This window comes from Ranitomeya variabilis, chromosome 1, assembly GCF_051348905.1.
Source record: "Ranitomeya variabilis isolate aRanVar5 chromosome 1, aRanVar5.hap1, whole genome shotgun sequence".
In the NCBI taxonomy this organism is placed as follows: Eukaryota; Metazoa; Chordata; class Amphibia; order Anura; family Dendrobatidae; genus Ranitomeya; species Ranitomeya variabilis.
In genome coordinates, this window is record NC_135232.1 from 1,098,680,405 (window position 1) to 1,098,690,457 (window position 10,053).

Genomic DNA, 10,053 nt, shown 5'->3' on the forward strand with positions numbered 1-10,053 from the left:
GCCATGATATAAAAGTAAACGTGAACCTTTTACTAATTTTATGGACCCTTTATTGTTTAGCAAAGAAAGGTATGATCAGCACTTTGTACCAAGTCTTAATGTGCTAATCCAGGACATATTCATGGAAGAACTAAACTTGCTGACACTGAATCATATAATTGTGTGATGGTTTGGTTTTTGTTGCCTATCAGGAAATAAAATGTTTTTGCTACTTTAAGAGAACCTGTCACATCCCCAAATGCTATTACCCTGCACATATGGGGTTAATCTGCAGGTCTCTATAACTAAAATAAATATTTTTTATGCATGACAGATTCCCTTTAATCCTAGAACAATATAATATAGGGGCAAAGGCACTGATTCCAGCTATGTGTCACTTACTGGGCTGCTTATTGTCGTTTTTATAAATTCACTATTTTATCAGCAGGAAATTATCACTAGAGGACTAGTACACCTGCTGCAATGTAATCCTCTATATTCATGAGCTCCTCATAACCCAACCCACACCACTGATTGGCAGGTTTATGCCTATGCGCAGTGTACACAGAAAGCTGCCAATCAGTGATGTTGACGGGGTTATACAGAGAACTGGTAGATCTGCAGCAAAAAAACCTCTGATTTCACCAAAACTGTAACAAGCAGCCCAGTAAGGGATCCATTGCTGTAATCAGCATCTCTGCATTACATTGTGGTGCTCTAAGATAGGGTAGCGAAATCCTCGTGACAAAGTTCCTTTAAATGGGTTTCCAGGATTAGAAAAAAAAGCATTGCTGCTTTCCTTCCAAAACAGAACAACTCCTGAACTATGGATTGTGTAGAATTGCAACTCTGCCCAATTAACAAAATGGAGCTTAGCAGCAATACCACACACCATCTTTGGTTAGAGGAAGCACTGTTTCTTAAAGGGAATCTGTCACCAGGTTTTTGTTACCCCCCTTTTGGGAGCAGAATTAAATAGGGATAAAGACCCTGATTCCAGCGATGTGTCACTTATTGGACTGCTTGTTGCAATTTATAATAAAAACTATATTATCTTCTGCAGAGTTAGCAGTTCTCTGAATGCTGAGCCTTGTATAACCCCGCCCATATTACTGACTGGCAGCTTCCCATGTATGCTGTGTATAGGCAGAAAACTACCAATCAGTGGTGGGGGCATATTTGGACTACCTGGCTATTCCTTAGAATATAATAATAAGTCTAAAAATTATCCATTCTGTCAATATATATATATATATATATATATATATATATATAAAATATAAATTACAACTGAATGATGGTGGTCTAATCAATGAGTCAAAGCCTTTATTTTAACATTGACGAAACCTTCTGATATTGACAGATTCTGCTGACAGCCTATTGTGCATGGGAGCCCCTGACCTCACCCTACAAATGGTATTGGGGAGATAAGGACCCTGCTGGTGGCGGACATATCATTAGTGCAGTCGTACAGAGGCCCAAAAGGTAAGGGGGCCATTTCAAACTCCAAAGCAGGAGGAATTGTGCATGATGATGAGCTATTGGACAGTAAAGAGCCCATATATTGTTTTTGCACAGGAGGCCTCTTCTGTCTGTGTCCACCACTGGATCCACTGGATCCAGCATGCTAATTTCAGCGGACTGAGCAATCCTGTATATGGGAGAGTTGAGGGAGATACCTGCCTGCCAAATGATCGCCCAAACCATCTTTCCAGCTGAAGGCTTTCTAAAGTGTATGGAGGGGGGCACAACAAAAGATGGTTGTCAAAAGTGGACATCACCTTTCAATGGCTGCTATTTGAGATAGCCCACCAAACTTGGGTCTTCTACACTAGTAATCGCTTCATCAAATTATTATTAAACATCTACAGGGATCGTTGGCGGCTCTTAGTTCTTTAGAACCAACTTTATAAAATATCACTCTTTAACATAAGCAAAAAGAGCGTAACAGCAGAGCAGAAAACAAGTACAGTAGTCCTGAATCAAGAAGGAACTCAACGGAGCATTGCCGAAAATGGCTGGAAAAACAGTTCTAACATAGGGCTTCAAAGTCTAAAGACTGTGGAGTTAGGATTCAGGTAAGGGTTTTTTATTATTTTTTTGCGCTAATGGCTGAATTTGACACATTTCCTCCAGTACTTGAGATGTTCCTAATCACGGGCTCTTTGCATCATTCTTTCTGCACAAAACCCAGATAATACTCCATCTAATGTTCTTGGTTTGTGCAGCGAGCATTGGAAATCACACGAAAGGTAAAACCTTTTATTCAAAACTTCGCTGAACAATTTTTTCTCTACTCCAGAGTGATGACATTGCCCAAGGATAACACTTGTACTACTTGATTCTGAGTTTGATAAAAGCTTATTGTTTTGTTACTGAACTTTTCTCTGTATAATCTACTATATAATCGTCTAATTCTGTCTATTTGTCTGTAACGGAAATCCTGCGTCGCTGATTGGGCAAGGGATTTAAAGACCGCTTTGCTGATTTGTCGCGTCCGGCCAGCAGCGACCAATCAGCGACAGGGGCAGTCCTGCCGTGAATTGGCGCGGGATTTGTACCACACTTCGCTGATTGGTCGCACTCGGCCACTCGCGACCAATCAGCGACAGGTGAAGTCCGGCCCCGAATTGGCGCGGGATTTGAACCACACTTCGCTGATTCGTTCAGTTGTATTAAGTTCTATGAGCAATAAAATTTAATGATAATGTATATATTTTACCCGGGAAATCCTGTGTATTCATTGCATTTTTCTTAAATCTTCATAAATAAACTACATACATATTCTAGAATACCTGATGAGTTAGAATCGGGCCACCATCTAGTGGAATATATTTAGTCAAAACCGATAAAATTACAGAGTATTGTTAATAGTAGACAAAGTGGTTGTACAGGATTAGAAACACATGGCAGACTTAAAGCGAACTTGTCAGCAGGATCTAGCCCTATAAACTAAAGGCATGGCTATAATGGTGCCGTGATGCTGATTAATATGATACCTAATGTGAAGGGATTCGCTCAGTGGCTGCTGAATACTCACCTTATGAAGTTTTTTAAAAAATTACATCTTGTGGGCTCCAGTGTGCTTCAGGATGGGGTGTGGGGGCTGGGTCTTCTTCCGGTTCTCCGCCCCTTCTTCTGGTTCTCCTCTGTTTCTTGTGCAGGTCATTGATTATTCAGTGACCTGCCTCCTTTTTAAAATTCCACGCTGCCGTCGCCATCATTGTGTTGGCAGCACATACACAGCGGGAGCCGGCATCCTGTGCTCAGGGCTTCAATAAAATGGCACTGGAGGCGGCGCATACACAGATCGAGATTTTGGCTTTGAATTGAGCTGAGATCACGATCTGCGCATGCGTAGCCTCCAGCGTCATTTTATTGAAGTCCTGAGCACAGGACTTCAGCTGCGTATGCGCTGTCCACACAATGATGGCGGCAGCAAAACAGAATTATAAAAATGAGGCAAGTCACTGAATTATAAGTATATAGAAAACACCGTGTGCACAGCTATGGGGTGGTGCTAAGGTTAGATTCCCAAACCGTTAATGTAGTAAAAGTAAACCTTGCGTCTGACGTGCGGTGGATTCCGTGTCTGGCGGCGGATGTAACCGCCCTCTCTCCTTATTCTCCTTTCTCAGCTTCTACATGCCATTTAATGCCCAGCGGCAGAAGTACCCGCCTACCTACATTCTTTCAGTGCCTCGTATACCACTTAGTGCGGTCTCCCGCTTAGGTACTCTTCAACTCTTCACATACAGTCCTTTTCTGGGAATTACCGTATATACTCAAGTATAAGCCGACCCGAGTATAAGCCGACCCCCCTAATTTTGCAACAAAAAACTGGGAAAACTTATTGACTCGAGTATAAGCCTAGGGTGGAAAATGCAGCAGCTACCGGAAAATGTCAAAAATAAAAATAGATACCAATAAAAGTAAAATTAATTGAGACATCAGTAGGTTAAGTGTTTTTGAATATCCATATTGAATCAGGAGCCCCATATAATGCTCCATTCAGTTCTTTATGGCCCCATAGATGCCCCATATAATACTCCATGCAGTTCTTTATGGCCCCATAGATGCTCCATATAATGCTCCATGCAGTTCTTTATGGCCCCATGTAATGCTCCATGCAGTTCATTATGGCCCCATAGATGCCCCATATAATGCTCCATGCAGTTATGGCCTCATATAATGTCCCATATAATGCTCCATGCAGGTCTTTATGGCCCCATAGACGCTCCATACAGCATTGTGCCACATGTAATGCTGCTCCAATAAAAAAAAATTATATACTCACCTCTCGTCGCTGCCCGCTGCTCCTCAGCGTCCCGTCTCTCCGCACTGACTGTTCAGGCAGAGGGCGGCGCGCACACTCATACGTCATCGCGCCCTCTGACCTGCACAGTCACAGCAAGAGGACGGGAAGACGGAGCGGCAGCCAGCGGATGGAACGCTGACAGGTGAATATGAAATACTCACCTGCTCCTGGCGCTCCTGATGCTGTCCCTGCCTGTCTCATAGTACCGCAGCTTCTTCCTGTAATGAGCGGTCACTGATACCGTTCATTACAGTAATGATTATGCAGCTCCACCCCTATGGGAGTGGAGTCCATATTCATTACTTTAATGAGCGATACCATGTGGCCGCTGAATAGAGGAAGAGCTGTAGCGTGGGAGACCATGGGACAGGCTGGGACAGCGTTAGGAGCGCCAGGAGCAGGTGAGTATGCGACAGTCCTCTCTCCCACTCACCCGCCGACCCCACTGCCGACCATCACTCGAGTATCAGCCGAGAAGGGCACTTTCAGCCCAAAAATTTGGGCTGAAAATCTTGGCTTATACTCGAGTATATATGGTAGGTTATACACAAGCCCAGTGTATCACGTTACTGATGAAGGTCCGTGTGGACCGAAACATTTCATTCATGTGCTACAATAAATTAATTCCAATTCATTTAAGTTGAGTGCAAGGTTTACTCTTACTGAATTATCAGTGACCTGCACAAGAGGTCGCAGACTCACACTGCGCACACGCCACACACACAATGATAGCAGCAGCAGCATGGAATTTTTAAAAGGAGGCAGGTCACTAAATAATCAGTGACCTGTACAAGAAACAGAAGAGGCTGGGGGTGGGGTGTAAGCTGTGGACTGGGGTGGGCTCCTCACGATACAGCAAAGCCGTGGACAAGGAAAGCAGTAAACACTAAATCTGTCAAATTAACGTTTACTGTGAAACTCCGACTGATAATGCTTCTGTGGCACCCCAGGGGTCCGGTTACCACAGTGGCATTGCCTCCCTCACAAGGGGTGATGACATGCCTGGAAGCAGAAAGGGATTCCCTTAGCAGGTAAATTCAGCATACAACTCTTTCCTGACTCCAGACCAGAAGGGGGAGCTCTGAACCCGGTTTCAGGGTAGCTTCCCTATAAGTTCTGGCCTGGGGCAGAGTTAGTGAGTCTGAGGGAGACAGTGGAGGAGGAAGCACCAAGGACTGAGAGCAAAAGGCCGGACACCGGAGTTTGTGGTTATCTGGGGACTGCAGGCCCAGCAACTGAATCCGGAGGGCATGAGGTTGCATGTCTCCTGGCCACAACTCACCCCCGAAGGCACAGCCACAAACTAGAGCCCGGAGTCACGAGAGAGTGACACCTGTAAAAGGCTCGAGCTGCCTGCCATGCAGGTAGTGTTCCACTTAAGGAGACAGACTGAGAGAGGGACTTGCAGAGAGCTTAAGGCAGTAAGGACCTAAAGAACAGCGCAGTAAGGGAGGCCTCCAACACCACCTGCCTAGGGGATTCTGAACTGCTTCGAGGCTGCCTGGATCTCCAAGATCACCTGTCACCAGTGCCCCAGACTGTATCTGCAATTAAAGGTAAAGAAACTACAGCCATCCAATCATTCCGGCACCCCAACATCCAAAACCCCTCATAGACTGTTCTGGTAGCCCTGGGGCCCCTGCTCCACCTGTGGGGAGCCAAACCATCTCAGCTGCATTACCATCGTCCCCAGCGGTCCCTTCAAGCAGCGTTGGCCATCCCTGGCCGAGTACCAGAGGTGGCATCACGAACATTCTCTTTATTCCCTACAAACTTTATTTTCCATCATCCATCCCTATTTCATTGCGCACCCAGGGCAGTGACCGTGTCACCGCTGCTGTGACCACCCCTTTAAGAACCATCCGACCTGGTTCCGAGTACTCCACGGCCCTGGCGGGTGTTGCATTTCCATCAAACAACAAAATGTGACAGGTTAATTCACACACACCTGGACAGAACTCACTGGAACTACTGTGCTGCAGCACTCAGTAGGCACGGAAATGTTGACTATGTTACCATAATTTACCTAGTTGTGCACCCGCCTAGTGAGGCTAACAAGTATTTATCTGACCAATGAAATTAATGTCGGGTGGCCTACTGGTGATGCTGCACAGCTGCTTACAAACTTAACAAAACGACACTACACCCCCTAGGTAGAACCTAGTTATTGAATTATGCACCATTGTGTTCACTTTAAGGACCATGTAAGTGCAGTGGGCCACTCCTCGGATCACCACTGTATACTTTGGTAGATCCCCTTTAATACTGTAGCCTCTGTAAGTCACTAGTGGTTCAGCAATCTGAGTCTGATGGCACTGATGCCTTCATGTGCCTGTGCAGTGCCCCCACCGCCGCAGGGCCGAGGGGTACCCGGTACCGGGCCTCTGAGTCTCTGCTCTGGGGTTGTCACGGTGGCTAGGCCCGGTCCGTGACCCTGCTGGTGGGGAGGCGACGTACAGTGAAAGATGTAGATGGTGGTAGTGGTGCGGTGTAGTGCCGGTCGCAGTAAATAACGAGGACACCAGGTTGCATTCTCTTTACCTCTTTACTGAAGGTCTCTGGGTCCTCAGTCCAGAATACGGTTCACCAGGCTGCGCAAGTCCGGCCGGTCCAATGGCACCTCCAGAGTTCTCTTTGCAGGTGGAAATCTGTGCCTTCCTGCTAGCGCTATGTGTTGTGGTCCTCCCCTGCTGAGCTTACGGGATAGTACCCCACAACTGTTGTGTCTGTTTCTCGTGTTCCCTCACAACTCGTTCGGATGATGTTCTTCGTCTTCGTCCCTCCCTGATGTTCTGGTTAGGACGGCACCCGTATGACAAGTAGGCTCGGAGCTCTTCCGGGACCCTAGAGTCGCCCCTATCCTAGTGTGCCCCCCATGTCTTCATAGGTGATGTATGTGAGATAGCCCGCCTGTGATTGACTGTCCTGCCGTTGGTTTGAAGTATTGCTTGGAGCTAGATATATAAATACTTCCTCGGCGTTCCGGCCGCCGGTTGTGCGCCTCAGTAGGATGTTGCCTCGGTCTTACAGCACGACTCCTACTGGTATTCTCCTCTTGCTTTGATCTCGTTTCTCACTCAGCACAATATATCTCGCTTCTGATCCTTTCTTAGGGCACCGCCGCTATGCTGAGCAGGCATGGTCCCGTGACGTTCTTTCTCGTTGCCAGGCCTCTGTCAGGGTCCCAAACCTGACAGAGACCCTACTGAATCTTCCCCCCACAACACCCGCTGCCACAAGGTGTTGCCTGGTTCCAACCCAGTCAGCTTTCTCTCCTAACTTCCTGCCTGACCCCCAGTTTACCCACGATGGTGAGGAGTGGCCTAATAAATAGCACCCTTAGCTCCCCCTGGAGGCCCGCCCGACTGTGAAATGTATTGGTGTATGTGATACCTGGTCAGATGAACTCCTTCAGTGCCATCAGACGTACCATAGCTCCCCTTAGCGGCAGAGCTTCAGTACTGCAACGACCAGGACTCTGGGGCGCTGCACTCCCCCCCGGTTAAATCCAGTACTCCGGGACTGGGAAGAAAACAACAATACAGGTTAGCAAAAAGACATACAATTTTGTTGAGTGCAATAACAATAAGCATACTTGAACAGAGCTTCCCTTTATGGGAGGTGAGGACACTTGAACGTTACAAACATGGTTAAATATTATAGCAACATGCTATAAACAACTTTCTTTTACCCAACCGGGTATTCTACTTAGTGTGATTCTTTGAACAATAATTTAACATTGCCTTTAAGGACGTACACTCTGCATCCACAAAAGACCTTCTTATAATCACATTATAAGGCTGAGCAATGTTGCTACATTCTCCTACTTTACGTCTGCAGGACCGCCTGTCCCAACGGCTCCAGACCTACTGCCTCTCCTCTCTTTGCAGGACCGCCCCGTTCAGCCCGGGCCTACTGCCCTTCCACCACTATACACAGTATAGAACACGTTTTTCTTTCAGTTTGAGATCACTGAGCCATCTCTATATGGCTCCTAAGAGGACTCACCACTAACCCCTACGGGTTCACTTCCTGTCCTCATTCTTCTTTTAACATTATTGAACATTTTCTATTAAATAAAGTATTAAACTTCCTTCATTACTTTCTTACTGACATGTATGCAGGACGCTATGTCTACCCCTACGGGTCTGCTGCATCTTTCTTCTAGCTTTCACCTATGCAGGACTTGATGTCTACCCCTACAGGTCTACTGCACCTTTCCAATAATTACTTTATTTCAGAGCACATTATCAACATTTCTTATAATTGTCTAGCTGGTTACATTTAACGTTTACATATCAACTTTATTACTTTCTTTCTTCTAAGACATTATTGCCCTCTAGCTGTCTTAAGGCAATGCCACTCCTAAGTGCAACGTGTGAACATCCCCTTTAAGAGGGGACCAAGTCTTTATGAGGTAGCGCAGCTTCTTCAGCTACCAGTCCATACACAGTAAGGACTCCGGTGCGGTATCTTCGCAAAGAGTCCTTCTTGTATGTAAAACCAGTAAGGAGCACCTTTAAGAAGGTGCAACTATTTACAAAGAGTTTGTATCATGCACTGTTCATTATTCCAGCAGTTCCTTTCAACAAGAAACAAAAAGTAGAAAAACAACCCAAAAGCAATAGGGATCCCGGGTCAACAAAGGGATCCCTTGAAGAGTTAACCCTGGACGGGTTTAAAGCAGCAAGAAGCAGGGAAACAAACAGTTAACTATGTACAGTTTCAGGTTTCCGAGGTTTAGTTGGACGGCTTCCAGGGCTGCACCTGGCACTTAACCCTTTTTGGCCTGGGAAAAGTGAGGTCCAGGGTTACACCCAGTGCTGGACAAACGCCGTTAATCCGTCTTTCATGTACGGTTAAATCATGCGCAGCAATGGAGGTCTGCGCAGCTTGAGTATGGGCATTTGCTGCAGCAGAGGTAGCGGCCGCTGCAAGATCAGTCACTGGAACGGAGTCAGCAGCTGTGGCACTAGCAGTCACGGGAGTGGTGTCAGTCATCAGGGCAGGGTCGTCCTTCATACCTGCTTCAGATGCGGTCCCTCCGGTGCCGGTCTGCTCCGTTTCCGCTGGGATCTGGTACGCTGGTTGCAGGGCCTCGCGCTGCGGCATTGTCATCTCCGCTGGCAGCATCTCGCTTTCCGGCAGAGCCTTGCTTTCTGGCTTCGGAGCACTGGAACTTCTTTCTTGCTCCGGACCAGACGAGGCTGCCGACAGATGTCTGGTGAGGCTCCCGATGATGGTCTTTTTCCACCCGGCCTCAGTGCTCAGCTGCGTCCGCAGGAGTTGGTGGATCAGCTCGTCCGCTCCGGTCTGCAGGAGGTCAGCGTCAACTGTGGAGGTCTGGCTGCGGTGCCCCTCCGGGTAGCTGGGGGAGTCTTCGGCTCCGACCCCACGCTCCGGCTCCAGGTGGCTGGCCATGGCGTCCTCCATGTCGCTGACTTCTTCTTCCTGGTCCTTTTCTCGCTCTCTCCTCCGTGGGCGGTTTCGTTTTCTTTGTCTCTGCCCACCATTGAGGATCACGAGGCGGATCTCGGCTGCTGACGGACACGTCCTCAAGGGGCCGGAATATTTAGACTGGGCGGCCATTGTCTTTCGCGCTCTTCAGCTCGTTCACGCCCACTTCCACGCCCTTCTTCTTCTCCTGCGCTCTCCTTAGCGCTGTAATGGCGGCGGTTTTGGCGGGAACTTTTGGCGGCAAGTGGCAATCCACAGTCTTTGCAATAAAGTACAGTCCAAGCACAGTAAATCACAGT